Source organism: Ceratotherium simum, chromosome 13, assembly GCF_057802395.1.
Source record: "Ceratotherium simum simum isolate JZ-2026a chromosome 13, ASM5780239v1, whole genome shotgun sequence".
NCBI classification, from domain to species: Eukaryota; Metazoa; Chordata; class Mammalia; order Perissodactyla; family Rhinocerotidae; genus Ceratotherium; species Ceratotherium simum.
In genome coordinates this window covers 13,453,964-13,470,169 of record NC_141912.1, presented here as the reverse complement: position 1 = coordinate 13,470,169, position 16,206 = coordinate 13,453,964, and the positions used below count along the sequence as shown (strand labels likewise).

The following is a 16,206-nucleotide window of genomic DNA, read 5'->3' as shown; positions in this document are numbered from 1 at the left end:
AATGTCAAATATCTCATTCATAACTTTTATATTGATTATAAGTTGAAATTATGATGATATTTCAGATATATTGCGTTAAATAAAATCTATTATTAAAAATACTTTTACTTTTTGAATATGGCTATCCGAAACTTAAAATTACATATTGGACAGCGCTGGTCTAAGGTTAAAACACCAATACTATCGGAAACGCATGGTCGGGAGTCACTTATTGGTGACTATAAGGAGGGCCAAGCCTGTCCATCGACGTCACAGGAAGAATTATCTAGGACGTATGCAGCCCAGGTGCAGCATCTAAGCCTTACATCTGTGATCAGTAAGGAACCATATTTTAATGACAAATGGTCTCGCAGTAACGTGACATCAATACGGAATGGATGGTAACTAAAGCTCACCTGGAAGGGTACCTCCAGCTTACCTGAGATAATAAACTTCCTTCTAGCGGGTACATGAGTTTCCAATCTAGAGAAGGTTTAGAATTAAATGTAAAGATGATGAAGAAAATCAGACTCACATTAATACTTTTTAGAAAAGTTTAGAAATATGTTTTATATTCATTGGAACAGTTTGTGCATGATTGCTGTTTTTAAAGTTTAAAAGAATCTGACATAAACTGAGAGATTAGCCTTGTGATTCTAGTTTAAAACGCATGATAGATTTAGACATATGATTTATTTAGACTGAAAGGTTTAAGAGGATTAGACTATGTCTATAAAATATTCATTTTGTAAATGATAGAATAGTCAAAGGAACCTGAGCTGTATATGGAAAGGTTTTACTTATTTGGGTCATAAATTTGCCCAATAAGCATCTGATTTGCTTAAACAGAAAATCAAAGATATTAAATTTATAGGCAATTGAAAACATTTAAGGGTTCAAATTTTTCTTTTTGAATGATAAGAGTTTTTATTTAGCATTACTAGTTGATTTTTTTTTTTTTGGTGAGGAAGATTGGGCTTGAGCTAACATCCATTGCCAATCTTCCTCTTTTTGCTAGAGGAAGATTATCCCTGAGCTAACATTCGTGACAATCCTCCTCTATTTTGTATGTGGGATGCCACCGCAGCCTGGCTTAACGAGCAGTGTGTAGGTCCATTCCCGGGATCCGAACCCGCAAACCCTGACCAGCGAAGCAGAGCACACGAACTTAACTACTACGCCACCGGGCTGGCCCTCAAAGGGTTTAAATTTAACTAAGTTTATAAATGAGACTGATAGTTAAAGGAATTCAATCTGTTCAATTTGAATTAAAGAAAAAGTGAAGGTGATTGCTCATATTAACCAGATTTATAAGCACAGTAATAAGATAAGTTCAACTTAACGGCCTAAAGAAAACCGATTCTTCTTTTTACCTGTAAAAAGTCAAATATTAGTTGTCCTTCCTATACACAAATCTTACGTTTAATAGCTAACAATTAAGTAATTTGCAAACATTAATTCGTTTAACCCTGACAACAACCCAGTGAAGTAAGAAATATCATTCTCCCCATCTGACAGGTAATGAAATGAAGGTACAGGGAGATTAAGTGGCTGCCCCAAGGTCATACATCTAGAAGGGGCAGAGCCAGGATTCAGATCCAGGCTATCCGGCTTCAAAATTCTCTTAACTACCATGCTTTACTGACTCTCACAGTGCCCTTGAACAGGAAAAAAAGCTCACATTGACAAAATAACTAGCTGTTCAAAAATCGAGCCTTTACAGGCTGTTACGATTTTAACTAAAAGTCTCTTGTTCCTCTTTTTTCCCAGTAGCTCTCAAAAAAGGTCTGTACTAGGAATTCCAGGAAAAACCAAATGAGAACAGTTTTCAAGGCTTCTGACATCATCCTGACCCTGTACCCCGGCCTGCAGTACCCTAAGACAAGGACCTCATCCACTGTAACAAGGAACATGCTGCTCTGAGCCTCGGAGAAGTCCAGCCCGGAAAAGTCCAGCCCGGAGTATGTGACCTTTACTGAGTTACTTTTCATTTCACTTCTTTCCATCCCACATCATCTCATACGGCCCTTGTCTGCGTTAATTCTCAATCCACAGTATAAAACAAAACAAAATAAATTCAGGAGATAGAAGATAACTCCGTTTAATTTTGTTTTTAATTCTAAAAACAGATCGAGAGCAAGAGTCCTCCCCCATCCTTCTACTCCAAAACCCCACCTGGAGGCTGCAGCAACAAGCGTAAACAAGGATATATTTTCTTGGTTTTCTCCTGAGAACCAGGTCCTCCCTCTAAATTGACCAAACCTACTGTTCTGAATCTGCCCCATCAGGCCGTCCTCAACTGCCCCTCTTTCCAAAGCATACATAATTAAAAAGCATCTTCATGTGGTAGGAAGCCTTCTTTGTCTGCTGGAAATTAACAAAGCAATCATAGTAAACTTCAGACTGTGATTTATCCACACAAATCGTGTTTGTAAATTTACGAACTCTGTGTGATCTTGGATAAGCTATTTACTAGCATTTTATAGATGAGGAAATGAGTTATTGTGAAGATCAACAGACACAGCTTGTGTCACACCCTTAATAGAGTACCTGGCACCAAGTAAGTGCTCAATAAATGGTAGCTACTGGAATATTTATTGTAAGAACCTACAGAACTATGCTTCGTTACTTGCTTTTATGGACACCTGTCTCTTATTTAACCTTACTTTTCATAGCTTAAATAGAAAAGCCCCCCTGAAATTAAAATGCTTAATCACTCTTCTACAGAGACAATGAGAACATGTGTTTATAAGGGGGTGGGGGAGGGGTGACAGGAGGTAAAACACTAAAATTATTATAAAGATAAACGTAAATGATTTTCAAAGATCCATTTTTTTTGCTCTCTTTGACTAGAATAATCAAAAGCTTCTTCATAACTGCTAGTATAAAATTAAGCTGGCTAGTATTTTTTATGCTTTTTATATACAACTTTTTAAGATATGAACATCAGAAATCCAAATAAATTGGAACAGAATTATGATATTTGATTTCTAATGTTGTATTTCAAATAACTAAAAGCTCAAATTAAATTTGTAGTTCCCTAACGATACATTTTGAAACTCAGATAACTGAAGTAACACTACTAAAAAAAACTTGGGTCCGTTTCCTAAGGCCCTAAAATTGACTTTTTCAAGGTCCTCAGTACTGACTTTGGAACTAGATTAAAACATAATAATTTCATATCACATAAAAAATCTTTTAAATATTCAATTAAGTATACTTGTACCTACCTTATCTTTGGAAATGAGTAAGACATAGTTCTTGTTCTTGAAAGGTTTACAGTCTAGCACAAAAAACAGATATATATATTTTTCAACATGACATGCTAAATTGTTTAAAAAAAGAAGAAGTACACACAGAGTTCTCTTGGAAGAGAGTGAGAAAGGAGGATCACTTAGTCCTCAGGACAGGTGAGAGGTAGCTAAGGAAAGAAGAGGTGAGCCTCTTCTTTGAGATTGACGACAGCCCACATAAGGCAATGCAAAATAGACAGTCAAAAGACATATTTACATGTCTATAGCAAGCTAATACCATAGAAAATATGTATTCTTTTAATATTGAATACAAATAATAAGTGAAAGAATAACTACCATCAGAAATTATCTTTTTTGGAAATTTATCTAGTTTCTACGTACAGAAAAGAATCCTGGTACATGTCACAATATGCTATGAAGAAATGCTTCTTGTTTTATGACTTTAGGTTTTGTTTCTTTTTATTAAAATAATTAAAAAAAAAATCCAAGTGCCAGAACAATTAGTGTCATTATTTCTACACTTAACATATATCAATGGACTGAAAAGCAAAGCTTGCTGGCATTCCTTGACTAAAGAAGCCAGGATTCTGGTATGTTTTGTGTACCTTTGGGTTAATACAACAGAGAGATCATATCAGCTTCCTCCTTCTCAAATTGGGGATCATGATAGTACCTACCTCATAGGGTTCTTGTGAGGATTAAATAAGTTAATAATGGTGAAGTGCTTCGAACAGTGCCTGGCCCATAGGAAGCACTAGTAAGAGTTCAATTGATTGATAGAAAGACGATGGAACTGCAATCAAACTAAACAGGGTCGGGCCAGCCCCGTGGCTTAGCGGTTAAGTGCGCGCGCTCCGCTACTGGCGGCCCCGGTTCAGATCCCGGGCGCGCACCCACGCACCGCTTCTCCGGCCATGCTGAGGCCGTGTCCCACATACAGCAACTAGAAGGATGTGCAACTATGACATACAACTATCTACTGGGGCTTTGGGGGAAAAAAAGGAGGAGGATTGGCAATAGATGTTAGCTCAGAGCCGGTCTTCCTCAGCAAAAACGAGGAGGATTAGCACGGATATTAGCTCAGGGCTGATCTTCCTCACAAAAAATAAATAAATAAAAACTAAACAGGGTCTGAGGAAACCATCTGTAACCAAAGGAGGTGCCAGATAAGACCACACAGAAACCTTTCATTGTAGATTACAGCGCAAGAGTTTGAGTACCCATCTGTCCTTCTCTATAACTATGCCTGACACGTCGTGCAGTGATCAAATTGTGTAAAATGCCGTGTCTGCCTTGAATGACTATGGTTATAAGAGAGAGAAGACAGTTCTTAATGGGCTGACACTCAGAAACACAATTTCTCATTCAAACACATCAAATATGTTAGACAAACACATAGTTCCATTACTGTCTTGATTATCTAACTAGGTCTACCCGACAATTAGATTACATAATATACCCAAGCGGAAAACTTTTACTCTTGTGCCCTGATTTGTAATTTATAATATTCAAAGTGCCCTTACGCCACAATTCCAGGCAGTCACTTTTTAGTTAGCCAGGAGAAAAAGCAGCAGTCAAGACCAGGACCAGCATCTCTGTTGTAGCAGTGGCCAGGCTCCGGAGACCACTGAACCAGCCCTGGGACAACTGCTTCAGGAGTTGGAGCATAAGGTGTGAAAAGAGATCATTAGTGCCATCAGGGTCTTCTTTCCTTCCCTCCCCTTGACCACCAAGCCCGGCAAGCATCTCAGTACGTATGAAACTCTCTTTTGAACGCTGAAGCCTCCACCTCGTGGTCCTTGGGCTTTCACTTCTACTGATTATAAGGTCAAGAAGCAGTGATCTAATTCACGACAGGGAAATGAGCAATCAATCACCTAACAGGATCTCAAATTTTCCTATACACCAATTGTTAGTGCCATCTAGCTGATTCTGACTCTCAGTGACCCTGTGGACCGCAGAGCAGCACCCTGCCCAGTCTTTTGCGCCATCCTCTCACCTTCTGGCGCTATATCAGACAATGCTCCGCTGCTATTCACAAGGATTTTTCAAGGCCAATCTTTTCAGAAGTGGGTAGCCAGGTCCTTGTTCCTAGTTTGTCTCAGTCTAGAAGCTCCGCTGTCCACCGTGGGTGACCCTGCTGGTATTTGAAATGCCGATGGCATAGCTTTCAGCATCACAGCAACACGCAGCCGCCACAGTATGACAACCGACAGACGGTGTGTCTCCCTGACTGGAAGTGAACCCAGGCCACAGTGGTGACACCACCAAACCTTAACCACTAGACCACCAGGGCTAGCTCCAATCTACCCTACAACCTCTGTAAATGTCCAAAACCTGAAATAAAGGACTATAACAGGTGTGTGTTTTTTTTTCAATGCACACCATTATAAACTTAGTTTCTAATATTCTTGTGGTTGAATAACAAATTAACCAAATCATATTTTTTTAAAGCCTTGAGGATATAAAATTATTTACAAAGCATTAAGGAATTAACTGGTAACTATTCCCCATAAGAAAAGGAAGGCTGAAAACTAGGCCAAAGGAGAATATTTGGGCATCATACATAATAAGTTATACATAAAATAAAAGAAATTATCATAATAGTGGGAAACAAGTAATTCCTCAACCATAAGAGCTCAGATGACTTTCATCACACAATATGGAATATAAAGAAGGAAACACTTGATCAACATTTGTCGACTGATGTCCAAAACCATACTACATAACTGCTACAAATAACTGGTATGTAAGGAAATCAATCACTAACCTTGAACTATATTTATAACACTCCAATTATGTGCCAGACAGTATAAATGTATACATTTTTCCCCAAGCACTTGTGGTTTACAAAATGGCTTAAGACATCTCATCTTACTTTAATTGAGAGCACAAAAAATTAAACACATGCCCACAAAAGTTTTTCAACCTCCATCAATCACTATTAATAATCCATGTCACAAAACACCACTTCCTGTCACCACCGCCATGTGTCTCCGATGCCTTTTCTCAGCACAGCAGTAATAATCAATACCCACCACGCACAGCAGGTTAGTTAACAATACCTTATATTTATAGCATTTTGCCTCAAGGTCTCAGGGCTACATTATTCTCCCCAGCCACAAATCCTAACCTAAGTGTTTCGGTAATGAAGAAATCATTAAGAAACCATCAACCTTCACAAATGTGCTTTTATAAATGCTACAACACATTGTACTAGACGCTAAATTACCTACCAGTCCTCATGTTATCACAGTGCAACTAGAAATTGCAAAAGAACGTTGACCCAGAAACAGCCAATAAAGGCTTCAGTGGCCTTACGCCGCCCGTGCCCTGTGCAGGCTCATAGGGTTACAAACAACTGATTTTCAACAGCACAAGTACAATGTCAATCTTAAGAACATTTCTTGGCTCCTTTTATATCTTTGAACATGCTTGATAAGTTAAGTTACAGAATTCTTTAGGTAGAACAATTGCTGGGGTTACAATTATCAGACCATATTTTACAACTTATACGAAAAATTAGGACCAGTTTTTCTTCATGAAATTAAAGACTCTGAAGCCTAGAAATGTAGAAGATTCATACTCCTGTGAACTAGTGAGAGAGACAAGTAGTATTTTACACCTGAGGATGCGCTGTGCTGTTTCCTTCTTCCACCAGGTGGCTAATCTAAATTGTGGACATAAAGCACACTTTCCATTTGCATTTCCTGAGGAGATACTGTGGAGATCACAGTATTTTTTTCTTTCACTATCTGGTTATGCACATACTTCAGAACGCTAGTAACTTACACGAACATGCCAAATTACTGTTTTTCACTGCGCCGACAAAAGCTTCATTTCATGCTTCAGAGCTTGTGTAAATAAACCACTCCAACAAAGCAGAGCTTGCAATACATGACTGTTTGTTTCTGATGTTTACTGACTCTTTTCTTGGCAGAAAGCAATACAGCTTTAAAGATGCCAAACTATATTGAATCTTGTGCCCTCTGTGAGCCAGCAGCAAAGGCAAAACATGAGTCCTTATGGTACTGAATTAACATTGGTTATCTCCGTTCTTCAGAATAGAAACTAAGGGCCACAGTGTAAATGTTTAGGCTAGAACCCATAGTGAGAGTCCCGACCGGCTGAAAAGCAGGTCCAGATCCTTGCCCTTGAATGTTGGATTTGCTAACAAAGACCTGAATAAAGCCGTACTCTTGGTACCTCAGAAAGAACACAAAAATAATTATTTTTAGTACAAAATGTGAAACTACCCTATGCCTACATAATATGCCTAGGCTTTAATATTCTGATTGCCTTTCATGCTTAAATGAGAAATACTTATTTTCTCTCCTGGTTATCTTCTCAAAACAGATCTACATACTTCATTTTAATCAATGTACCATTTCATTACCATCATCAAAGAGTATTTAGCAGAGCATCTGTAAATCACTCTACAGGTAAAATTCGGTTTAAAAACAAACCCTATTGTGAAATAATCTGCAGACTGTTGCTGCAACTTAATCCTTTAGTTTCCAATATAATCTTCTAATGAAGTGACATTACTTAAAATTGCCAGCAAATATGAACAGACTTAGAAACCTAGTAATCAGCAGGCTGACAGGGATTTTGAAATCCCAAAAGAGGGAAGAGGACTATTACATAATCACTTTATGTCTAACACCTCAAGTAGCTTTAATATCCATAATTCTAATCAACTTAACTGCAATTCAAAACGATCAGTGTCATTGGTTTCTTTTCATTAGCTACCTTTTAGCAAAAGTATAATTTCTTGCATTCCATATAGTGTTCTCCAATAGACCTCTTCCAACTTATAAATTATTTTACCAAGTTAGGTATACAATTGAATCAACTGAATCATTTCCCAGTTATCAATGTGATATCTCTCCCCAATTAAAATAGATAATATTAACAAACATATTTCCTTCCGAATTGATCGGCTATATTCCTGAAAATACTGTTTTCCGTCTTTCACATTATTACACATAAGATGATATCTAAATAGCCAAAAAACAGTCTTCACAATCATACTTTTAATTCATTTTTTGTGTCTGCAACAAACTAAATATCATGAAATGATGGCAAGGCTTGGGGCTGTTTAGAAAGGGGGGAGGCACCCATAACTTGAGCAATTCCCCATCTAGTACCCGTGTGCCCTTGGCAACGGCATCGTAACCCTCTCATCACACTCATAAACACGGATGCAAAAAGCGCCCAGCTACCTGCCTCAGAGGTGCTTCCGATTGCTTCCTGACACAAAAACGCAAGGCATTTTCCAGTTCCTTAAAGGATGAACACAATACCTTCCAGAAACAACAGCAGTGGCATCGTTCACTGCCAAGTATCTTCTCATCTACAAAGTATTGGTCCTGCGATTAAACTCTGGTATTGCTACATGGGAAAACACCTTCCCAAGATAAAGGTCGTTACGTTCAAAATCCAAACAAACTTCAGAAGCACCTCAAAAGGCTTCCGTCACTGCCATATAAGACTGGGCTCACTTTTCAGAGATTATCAAAATGTCTCGGTTGTTCCCCTTACAATCCTCCCATCCGGTCCTCAAAGAGAATAAACTATGAAACATGAAAGTCCAAAGGTAAATATTTCCACATCTTTTTTTTTTTCTAAAAGCCTCGATAACACACCAAAAAAGAAAGAAAGAGAGAAGGACAGATAATATAGGCAGGCACCACCCACCGCCTCTCTGCAAAATCGCATCCCCCAAGCGCACGGCCGCTGCTCCGGGGAAGCCTGCGCCGCACCGCCCGTCGAGCGGTGCCGGGACGGCGGCCCGGGCCGTCGTGCCCCGAGGAGGCTCAGCCGCCTCGGCCGCCGCCGCTGCCCGCGAAGTTTGCCGCCCGCCGCCGCCGCCGCCCCCGGCCTCGGGGCGCTGACCGCCGGGCGCCGTCCGAGGCTGCGGGGCGGCCGGGCGGGCGGCTCCCGGGCGCGGGAGAGGCCGCGGCGGCGTCGGGACGCGCCCCTCGGAGACTCGGCTGCAGCCGGCCCCGGCGCCCGCTCCCGCGGCGGCGGCCCCACCCCGGGCGCCCCGCCCGGCCCTCCCGGCCGCGGGCGCGCTCGCCTTACCTGGCCCGCGGCGGCGGCGGCGGCCGGCGCGGGGTCGGAGCGGCTCGGGCGGCGGCGGCGGCGCTGGGAGGGGAGGGAGGCGCCCGCGGAGGAGGAGCTCGGGCGCCGAGCGAGCGGGCGGGCAGGCGGGCGGCTTTGTTTCCACTGCGCCGAGTCGCCGACCCTGCGTCACCATGGCAACCGCCGGGGGCCCGGGGCCCAGTGGGGACCCCCGGGTACCCAGGGTCCGGGACCCGCCGGCCTAACGCCACCGGCCCCCGAACCCCCGCCCCTCTCCTCAGCAGTCTGGCTGCTCCGAGGGGACGAGGACCCCCAAGAAGCCGCCACCACCACAAACACACCCCTCTCTGTCTCCCTCACCAAATCATTTGTCTCGCCCCAGCAAGCAAGGGAAGGGGAAAGAGGGGAGCAAGCCCAGGGCCAATTCTTATTTCCATCCTTGTAGGCACTCCCTTTGGTGTCCCACACTGGGCCTTCCAAAGTCCCCCACCACACCTTTCCTCTGTGGAGCTGCGCCCTTCAAATGGAAATTCACTGAAGAGAGGAGAAAGAGCAGTGCAAACTGATAAAGTGTTGAGCAACTGGTACTCGGTGCTCCTGTTGCCACTGCCGCAGCATGTGCGGAGCTGCCAAGGGACACTGTACCTCTGCTCCTCCTCCTTCTTCTACCAAGCTTCGCCTCAGCTGGGTCTCACTCCACCCAAATCGGGTGTCAGTCTTGTTGAGGTCTCCGGTAGGAGAGAGGGGGAAGCAGGCTTTAATTTTTTTACTGTAAACAGAGGATGCACTTGTAACCTCACAGGCTAAGACAACTTTCAGGCTGCATTGTGAATCGCAGCTGCTGCCACTGCTCAGCTACTGGCTGTGACTGCTAAGCATCTACCGTGAGCGTTGTCTTACTCTGTGCCAAGAACTAGCCATGCGCTGCAGGCCATGGCATTCTGGAGAAGAGAAGGGCAAAGCTAAGCTTTGCGCATGCTAGGCATCCTCTCCTAGGGAAATTCTTGAAGAGGGAGGGAAAAGTACTAGCAGACCACAGTAACGCTTCCTCTGAAGGACAGAGGTGGAGGACAGCCCCATGGGGTGAGTGAGTCATCACCCCATCCTATATTTTCTTGAAAGATCAGTTACTGAATCCAAAACCTACAGTGTCTTCGTTTAGACCCTGGGGAGTATGGCATTTGTTTTCTGGCATTTGTGAATCACCAAAGGAATGTCAATAACGTACAATAAAACCCCAGGGTAGCTGATGTTTTCTGGGTTTGCTACCTATCTGAGAAGCCATAAAGCAGAACAATGTTATTACCAGTTGAAGCCACACATATTAATTAATGAAAATATAAGATCCATTTTATGGTGGAGAATGGAAACGTCTTGTTCCTCAGAAAGGTTGGCCACTTTCCTGTAATGGGAACATTAGTACTTCCAGACAAAGTCAAGAGACAAGGTCTTTTCCACAGGCTGTTAAGCAGTTTGGCAGTATTTGTCAAAATTTAAAATGTACACACTTTCACCCGCCTATCTTAATTGTTAGAAATCTGTCGTGCTGCAAAACTCCTGCTGTATTGCAGCAGTTTTGTAATAGCAAAAGTTTGAAATAACTTCTATGTCCATCATTAGTGATGTGGCTAAAAAATTTGGCACATTCATACCATATAATACTATGCAGCCATTAAAAAGAATAAAATATATAAAATACATAGAAAGATATTGATTTCTTATTAAAGAAAAAAGAGGGGCTGCAGGAGAATATGTATAGGGTGATCCCATATCTGTACAAAAAAGTTTCTAGATAGATAGATAGAAACATAGACATAAACATATAGATCAAAGTCTGGAAGAATACACACCTAATTGTTAACAGTGGTTTCTCTGAAACCAGAGTAAGACTTGAAGGGACTATTACTTGTTACTATATACAATTCCGTATTGTTTGGTTTGATTTTTTTTTTTCCAATGAGCATGCATTAGTAATTTTTCAATGAAGGATCAAAAACAAAGATCCTTAATAAATGTTTATTGACCTATACATTACTGCCTGGTGGAGAACTGAATACAGAACAGCAAAAGGCTATTGAGTTGGCCATCCCTGCCCTCAGGTGCTGAAGGCTTGGAAAAGTCCACTATGGGTTCACACTTAGTCAATTCCTTAGTGACCTGGTTCTGCCTTATTCTGTGAGATATTCTTGTAGACATTCACTTTTCCCAAGGAGATTTAGTTTTATCTCCTATCTTGAGGAAAAATCACTGCAATTTAAACAACAGATATCTATTTGGGCAATTAGAATTGCAATTCAGGAGACACAGATTTAGGCAGAAACCCAAAATGTGCTCTGGAGAAGACAAGGAAAGCAAGAGTTTATGAAAACAAAAAGAGATAAGTCACACAGGTGGTTTTATAAGACCCGTGATTGGTGTTGGCAACAACTGTTATTCCTTGGCTTCACATGATAGGTTGCTAAGGCCATCTCCAAGGCAAAAAATTCTTATCTATGGGAGTAAGCCTTTTTCTACGGGAGTAAGCTTTTTTGTTTTCTTGAAGGAAGGTCAAGATAACAACAGTGAGGCACAATTCAAAAAGTCACATTCCATCTGGGCAGAGATGTGGATAAGCTTCACTTCCTTAAGGGTCTCCCAGCTCCATTTTAGAAGCCCTGACATATGTTACTCTATTTCGATATTGCTGCCCACCTTCCCCCCTTTTAATCAAGATCTTTCCGCAGAAACCATCATGGATCAACTGTTTGAAATATATAAGTATTGATATTTTTGTTGTTGCCAAGAAGGCTCATTTCTGGGAAGTCATGTCCCACGTAGGAGGGAAAGTGAGATGCTCGACCATCAGCAAGAGTAACGCAGTGAGCAAGAGTAATGCAGATTGACCACATCTGAGCAATAAGGAGGCGGTCAGGAGATGAGTCTTAGGCATAGTCTGTCTGGAAAAGGAATCAAGTCCTTTGTTTGTTCCAAGTTCCAAGATTGGTCGATCATCTCAAGTCATTGAGCAATCATCACTAAGGGTTTAGATGGGGAAGATATAAGATTAGAAATACAAGCATGGTCCTGTGTCTTGGGATTTACAGTCTTCATCAGATGTCGTCTGCTTCTTGTCCAAGTGGTTGTTGTTTTGGGGCAATTTTTGATAACTTTAATTTAAGATCACCAACAGGTTGAGAAGTCTGGTCAGGGGTCGTAGATCTGGGAGCCTTTTTAAAATGAGAAACATGAATCCATGAGTCAATACCTTTTAACTTTGCAGCGCAAGGATTAATCAGCAATATTTGATATGGTCCCTTCCAACAAGGCTGGAGGGAGTCCTTTTGGAGGTGTCTTTTCCAGTAAACCATATCTCTACTGGTAGGCTGTGGTGTTAGATGTCTTCATCTCCCGGAAGCATGGGGTAAAAACATTGTTCCACCAGTCTCTCGTTTGTTTGGAGGGCTTGGATTAAGCCTTTACAATAGGTCATTATGTCACCTCTGAGTAGATTAGGTTTATGGGCCCCGTAGTTCAGTCTCATTGGCCTCCCAGTAATAATTCCAAAAGGCAAAAGTTTATGTTTCCCAAAAAAGTGGATCTGAGATTTAACAGTACTAGTGGGAGAGACTTGGGCCATGGCAGATGGAAAGATTCCATAAGTTTTGCCAGTTGGGTTCTTATGATGCCATTGGTTTGTTCCCCAAGGCCAGAAGATTGAATATGATAGGCACAGTGAAAATGGGTGCATTGTTTGCCAAATGTGACAAATAAATTTACTGCATTTTGTTATGGATGTCCACAGCTCCATTCTAGCTCTTGGAAAAAATTACGAGATTGTAAGAAAACCATCATTCTAAAATTTGCCTCCTTGCCCACTAGGGAATATCATTTGAACAGGTTAAGTGGCAGCTGTTAATGCAATTGGTTAAATTGGAAATGAAGGTACTAGAGCTCAGAAATTATTGTATGGATGCTTGAATGGCCTTTCTTATTCTCACCATTTTTGAAAAATGTAAAATAATGAACTGACTTTCCCGAAAATATCTACTGGAGCTGCACTATCCAATTCAGTAGCCACTAGCCACATGTGGCTATGGAGCATTTGAAATGGGGCCAGTCCAAACTGACATGTTAAATAAGTGCAAAATACACACAGATTTCAAAGACTTGGAACAATAACCCAAAAACGTATAATATCTTATTAATAATGTTTATATTGATTACATGTTGAAATAATATTTTTAATACATTGGCTTAAATAAAATATATTATTAAAATTATTACATTTGTTTCTTTTCCCTTTAACATGGTTACTAGAAAATTTAAAATTATATATGTGACATATCAAACAGCTCTGTTTTAGAATTAGTGTCTATGGTAAAATATCATCAAGAAATCCAAAATTAGCTATTCTTCTTAACCTTTAGTTAAAACAGAATCTAATTACCTCATTAATGCTTCCCAAGTCATAGATGTGTCATAATACAGCAATTTATGTTAAATAATTTCAACTTATTAAAAAATTGTTATATACAAACATTAGTTCACTTGCTTATATTTTAGAAAGATTTTACTACAGATACTGAAGTCAGATTACCTGGGCCTAAATCCCAGCTCTACTGTTTGTCAGCTAGATGACCTAGGCAAGTAGTTTAGTACATCTGTTCCTCAGTTTCCACATCTGTCAAGGTGGTACTTATCTCCCTGAGTTGTGAGAATGACATAAATGAATGCATGAAAAACTCTAATTAGATGCCTGATTATATACAATGCTGAATAAATTTTAGCTATTATTATTATACTTTGTCAGATCTGTCACCGTCTACTAACCTTCAATTCAGGTGAGTCTGTATATATAACAAATCTTTCATCTTCCTTGAAATAGGCTGATTGGAACTGTGACTGAGCCATCAAAATTTAATTCTCTTCACTTCTGAACTGGTTATAAAATTATTATCAAAATCAAAGAGCTATTTTCATCCATTTTAAGTTTGCAAAATAAACAAAAATTTTCAATTACCAGATCAGCATTCATAATAATTTTATTTTGATAAATATTAAAATTTTCAGGTTTAACAAAATGCAACAAATATTCTCAAGTGGTTTACATTCTGTTTATTATCATCACATCTGTAATGTGTAAAGTAAATAAGATATCCCTGCCGAAGCATTTGTATAAAAATTGTCCTGTTCTGTAACTTGGAATTTATCTACCCAAATTTGTATTTTTTTCTCAATTATAAATCATAGTACTAGCTATTATTTATTACACCCTGTGTCCCAGGTCACACAGTTATTTAGTAGCAGAGTTACTAGGCTCTTAACCACTACACACTAAGAAATATCTTAAAACTATTTGAGAGCTTGATGTCAAATATGTTTGATCCCATTAAGCCATGAGTTTGGGAATAGGCAGAGAAAAAAAGCAAACTTCAATGTTCTCATTACAACATCATTAAACAACAACTCCTTCGACCCCTGCCTTTTAGCCATGTTCTGACATTGTTTAATGAGGTGATATCAACGTATTCAAAATACATGAAAAAAATACTTCTGTTGTCTATGTCATAAAATTAGTTTTCTCCACGGATCGTTTTAATTTTCTGTTGGAAAAACCCAGCTCTGGCCATTCAGAAGGCTTGAAAAAGAAAAACAAACACCCTGCTGAGTCTAGAGAAGCTGAAAATTCAGATCTCACAAATTCCTCTCCTCCCAACAGCCCCCCTGGGGCACTAGGCAAATCTGTTCTAAAAGGCAAATATTGACTATCATATCCCTGTAAGCGGAGAAAAATGCACTCCTTTATACACTGCTCCTAAGCGGTGTGGACATCCTTGCTCAAAGAAGGTATATTGGTCCCTTGGACTAAGAAAACTGTGGCCTTACAGGAGAGTTTAAATCATATTTGTTTCAAAGGCTCCAAGAGATGCACAATGAATGTTCTCAATTCCTGCATCGTAGTGAATCTCTTAGAGAAACAGAAGATTCAGCCAAATGACAAGAATTTCAACTAACTTGAAGTGAGCTCTGTGCATAATGTGTTGGTTGACAAAAGACTGCAGACTACCCTGCTGGCTTTAATAGTAAAGAAATAAGAAGACATCCAGCTTTCTTATCAATGCCAAACAGTTCTAGAATTGCTTATAGAACTGAAGGAGACTAACTTCCCTCTGCAATCCATTCCATCAAGATAAGGTGAATTTTGAAATTACCTTACTACGCAACCAGGTATTGTGAAAAATATTGTCAGTAATTGGTAGTGGCGATATATTTAACCACTGAGCTATCTGACATATCAGTATCAGTGTGAGAAAAGTTGCTGCTTATCAGAGAAATGCGTTCTCTAGGAATCCTGGAGAATATAGCCAAAAGTAGATAGGGTTGAGAAGCACTGTCTTATTCATCATTTCTTATCCCCTTGAGTTTATTGTGCAGCCCATTTAAAAATATTCACATATTATTTGTCAATGGGGAAAATGTCAGGGAAACAGAAAATTAAAGAAACAGATACATCACAGGTCTTTGCCAAGAGCTCCCTATATGGAGCTCATAATATCTCAGCCAAAAATATAATTTGATATCGATCAGATCACATTAAAGTTCATTTTTGATATGCTTTAATTGGGTTAAAATAAATATCATTTTAAATAAATTAAATTTTGGCTACATTCAAAAATGTTGAATTCAGAGAATTGGTGTAAGGACGTTGCTTCCCTTCCTTGGGTCATTAAGTAGAGGCTCATATCTCTCTTCAGAGCTCCCTGGCATCAGACCTTCTCCACACTCACAGCTTATCTCATTTCAGTGGCAAAAATGTGTCAGGATATAAACCAGTTCCAATATTACCTGTTTTAAATTCATAGTTCATTTACTTATTGATCCCTGACACAGCTGCAAATTAGCTCTT

The 16,206-nt window shown here is 40.1% G+C and overlaps 1 protein-coding gene across 4 annotated transcripts in view; it reads right to left on the bottom strand.

Annotated features, from left to right (window-relative positions):
* The window catches only part of RNF182 (ring finger protein 182), a 75,200-nt gene extending 65,689 nt beyond the window's left edge, over positions 1-9,511 (bottom strand). For 2 of the 4 annotated variants that reach the window (XM_087438027.1, XM_087438032.1), the window contains exon 1: positions 9,321-9,511. The gene's annotated coding sequence lies outside the window, so the exon portion shown is untranslated. Of the gene's footprint in view, positions 1-8,933; positions 9,182-9,320 lie in introns of those variants that run through there. The other 2 variants (XM_087438028.1, XM_087438031.1) reach the window with 1 other exon arrangement.
* Between the last annotated feature and the right edge of the window lie 6,695 nt (positions 9,512-16,206).